The sequence below is a fragment of the Malaclemys terrapin genome, chromosome 23 (assembly GCF_027887155.1).
Source record: "Malaclemys terrapin pileata isolate rMalTer1 chromosome 23, rMalTer1.hap1, whole genome shotgun sequence".
Lineage (NCBI taxonomy): Eukaryota > Metazoa > Chordata > Testudines > Emydidae > Malaclemys > Malaclemys terrapin.
The window spans coordinates 9,648,414-9,652,794 of record NC_071527.1 but is presented as its reverse complement, the minus strand read 5'-3'; positions in this window follow the sequence as shown (position 1 = coordinate 9,652,794).

Genomic DNA, 4,381 nt, shown 5'->3' with positions numbered 1-4,381 from the left:
CATCCCGTCACAGCACTGAGGCACAACGGCCCACGCATGCATCTGTCGTCAGCAGGGAGGGAGGAAGCTGATCTGTTTTGAAGAGGAAATTTAAAAAAATCAACAACGAAACCTCAAACGTTGACCCACATCCGCTGCCTAGACGGGAAAACTTAATGATCCGCCAACGCAGGAGGGGGTGGCTAATAATAGCACACAGCCCTGATATAACCCTTTGTCATCGCCCCATCCAGAAAGGGTAAATTGAGGCACAGGGAGGGGAAAGGAGGTGCCAGAGCTGCAGATAGAACCCACTGTCTTGGCTCTGGGCTCTAGCGCCATAAGGCTCAACCAAAATTGCTCCTTTGGTTACTCATGCTCTGCAAGGTGCTGTCCCTTCAGTGACTCTGAACACATTCACCCCAGCAAGGAGGGCCACAATTATTACTGGGGGAAACTGAGGCATGGAGCCAGGAGAGTCACATAGCAGATTGGTGGCAGAGCTGGCAGTCAAATCCAGCTCTCCAAACTCCTAGTTCCATGTTTTCAAGGTGATCTGCCCAGTTTTGGGGAAAGCGAGTTTGTCCCAATATTCTGCTGTCTGTGATGGAAACGGGTCGGAGAAGCGGGAATAAAGTCTTTGCAAATCCCATGGGCAAACAGGGCTGGGATCTTAGTGTCAAGCAACGCAAACAACCCCAGCTGGCAGTGAGAGCGCCGCCAGCTGATCTGGGCCTGCCACTTGACTTCTGTCACAAAAAGAAGAACAGGAGTACTTGTGGCACCTTAGAGACTAACAAATTTATGAGGTTGATGGATTTCCATTCCATACGGCTAAATGCAGTGGCTTGCATAATGACAGGTTTCAGAGTAGCAGCCGTGTTAGTCTGTATCCGCAAAAAGAAGAACAGCAGTACTTGTGGCACCTTAGAGACTAACAAATTTAGACTAACTCCTGTTCTTTTTTTTGCGGATACAGACTAACACAGCTGCTACTCTGAATCCTGTCACAATGTTTCACAAGGGGGTTTGAAATGCTGTTTATGGACAGCAAAGTGTTCATAAACGGGCATAAATTGCTGGGGTGCTGGAACAATGTGTATAGTGGGGGTGCTGAGAGCCATTGATCCAAACTGCAAACCCTGGATAAGATGAAAACCACTTCAAGCCAGGGGTTGCGGCAGCACCTCCAGCACCCCTAGTTCCAGCACCTATGAAAACCTGTCGATTTAGATAGATCTTTCCTTAGAACACAAATTTTCAAAATCTGCCTGGTCTCCTGCTAGCGCCTCAGAATCCCATCAGGAGGACTGGCCAGGGCTGGGGACCCCAGACCTTCTTGACTGCTGGGCCAGCTGGCTCCCTGTGCTGTCTGATTTCCACAGCCTGAAGAACAAGCTGCCCCACGCGCTGGGCAGCTCAGGAAGCCCTGGGGACCCGGCCTTGGGGCAGGCCGCACAGCAGGGCTTGGGTGGCTCAGCAGCTGAACCACAGACCTTGAAATCCCTCAGGAATCCTTCCAAGGCAGTCAGCTTGGAAGGGCAGACATGGAGCAAGGGACCCTGCAAGACCTTACAGGGGCAGAATGAAATTAACATGATTCTTATCAATTTCACTGCTATTCTGAAACTGGGGTCTTCCTCCACTGCCAGTTAGGGCACAGCAAGCTGCTGCGCTGTGGACTCACAGCCTGGCTTGCCTTGCAGTAACTTACCACCTAGACAAGCCCTGGCTCAGTTTGATTGCTGCTAGTCAGTAGTGCACAGCAAGGAAACTGACAAAAATTATGTCAATTTCAGTGCACAGCTGACCAGGATACTGGGGAGCACATTTTGTTGCAGAAACCTTTCAGGAGTTCCAAATATTGTGGGGTTTCAGTTCTGTGAAAAGTTCTGACTTTATGGCTCTTTGTCCCAATTTGAAAATGACCATGGAACAGAAATTGGGTTTTCTGGATGGCTCAGTCTCACACGCAGTTTGCACTAGTGCAAATGGCTGCACGGTGTGAAGGAGGGGATGGCTCAGTCTCACAGCCAGTTTGCACTAGTGCAAATGGCTGCATGGTGTGAAGGAGGATCAGGCCCCCGTGTCCACCTGTGTAATTGTAAGAGGAAATTGGCCCATAAATACACTGTCCCCAGGTGTCTTGGTTATGGATAAGTGTGTAGGTGTGATGGAGGAAAACATTTCCAGTGCTTGTACTGATGGTGCAAACATCCAGCAGATGCAGCTTGGTGTGTGCGGGGTGCTGGGTGCTTGGGACGAGTGCGATAAATCACGGCAGCCTTGAGAGAGGCTGAAATGAAACAGGGGCAGAACCTGAGCTGGTATCAATGGATCCTGCTCCAGTGGTGCCAAGGGAGCTGTGCTGATGTAGCATGCAGACTCCAGCACTACATGTGTGCATGAAAGCCCAGGCTGGGATCCAGCCACCACAGACACTTGGTCCCCGGTTTGAAGCCCCTGTAGAAATCAGACTGGATTTTTCCATAAAGCATCAGTCCAAGCACTGACCGTGCTTCCAGCTTGGCACCTCTCCTGGAAAGATCCTGGTGCAAGCAGCACACTGGCGCCAGAGAGACCCTGCCACAGAAATAGATGCTCCCCGCGGAGGGAGTGTCAGGGCAGGGTTTTTGCCAGCAGTGTCAACACTCTTGCCTCTCACACTAACTCCTGCAGAAAGTCAGCGAGAAGTGCTAGTTGAATGCCCCCCCACCCCTGACCAGGGATAAGGGTGGGGCAAAGGGACAGGAGGGATAGCTCAGTGGTTTGGGCATTGGCCTGCTAAACCCAGGGTTGTGAGTCCAATCCTTGAGGGGGCCATTTGGGGATTGGTCCTGCTTTGAGTAGGGAGTTGGACTAGATGACCTCCTGAGGTCCCTTCTAACCCTGATATTCTATGACAGAACCATGACCTTCCTGATTCACCAGCCAGAGGCTCTCATTGAGGAAAGACCAGGGCTGCAAGAAAGGGGATGAGGTAGCATCATCCACACATTAGGCCTGGTCTACACAAGAAAGTTGCACCAGTTGGTTTAACTTAAACCGGTTTTGTTAACCTGTGGACATTCTGATTTGGATTTAAAAGAGTGCAATTTAGTTTAAACTGGTTCCTGTTTGGCTTTGTGTGTAGAGTGACTGACAGTGCACTAGCTAGGCTGATCAGAGTCAGGTATCCATACCAGGGGTGGCACCGCTGTAAAGGGCTCTTACACTGATGTATATCAATCCAGTGTACTTGTGTGTGTAAATTCCTGAAAGATCCAGGGCCACACAGCATCCCCTGGCAGAGCAACGAGGACATTGGGAGAGGACAAGGGCCTGATGCTGAGCCTTTATCACTGGGACTTTGTACACAGATGACCAGGGCACCAGCATTTATTCTCACACCATTTCACACCCCAGACTTTCATACTTTGGAGGGGTTTTGCCAAGAGGGTCATTTGGCCGCATGCCCAGTCCAGGTGAAGGGCAGGGTTCAGCTTGGAAAGGCCCCAAACGGTCAGACCTGGGCAGTGACTCCAGGTGCCCAACTCGGGACACAGAGGCCTGTCTCTGACACTGTTGTGCCCCCAGCCCTGAGTCAGGCTGCTGCAAAGGTCACGGGTCAGGGCCCAGCATCTCCCAGGCTCTGTCATTTTGGACGTTTTTATTCTTTCTCTTGTTTTAGGCAAAAGTCCGGGGGCTCTATGCAGGGGATTCTCTGGCCTGTGTTACCCAGGCGGTCAGACTGATGACTGTGAAATTTACCAAAATGGACCGTGAATTTGGTAGGGCCCTGTTAATGGAGTCTGCCCTGAAACTAGCGTCAGGTTTGCAGAGGGTTTGACTGGATATTGTGACCAGATCAGGGGATAGGATGGGGAGAGAACAACAGACAAGTGAAAAGGGCTGTGACTGAGAGGGAAAGCCAGCTGGCTAAGGAGCAGCTGGCAGCACAGCAGCAGACTCTGGAAGAAACCTTGGAGAGGTTTCCGGGCCAGGGGGCTCTTGGGGGTGGTTCCTGCTATTTGATTCCCCCTGCGTTCAGAGACACGGGACTTTGCACATTCTATGTAAACAAACAAAACTCCACCAAAGAAATACCCGACTAGCCCCAGTTTCTACTCCCAGCAGGAACATCCACAGGGCCCCAAACTCTGACTAGCCACTCGGGTTGAAAAGGGGCAATGGGCCTGTTCTGGACCCAACATCCCGAAATCCATCAGCTGTACGTGTGGCCAGTCAGATCCCGATTTTAAACTGAAGGCGGGATCTGGGGTCTCAAAGTACCCCCAGATTTGGGAGGTGAAATGCCCCTGGGGCTGCCAAAGGCAGTTCTAGTGCCTCACTTGGGCGTGGGAGGCCGATTGCTGGGCTTTGCTTTAGACTTTCCTACAAAGTTGCCAGTTGCCAAGAGCTG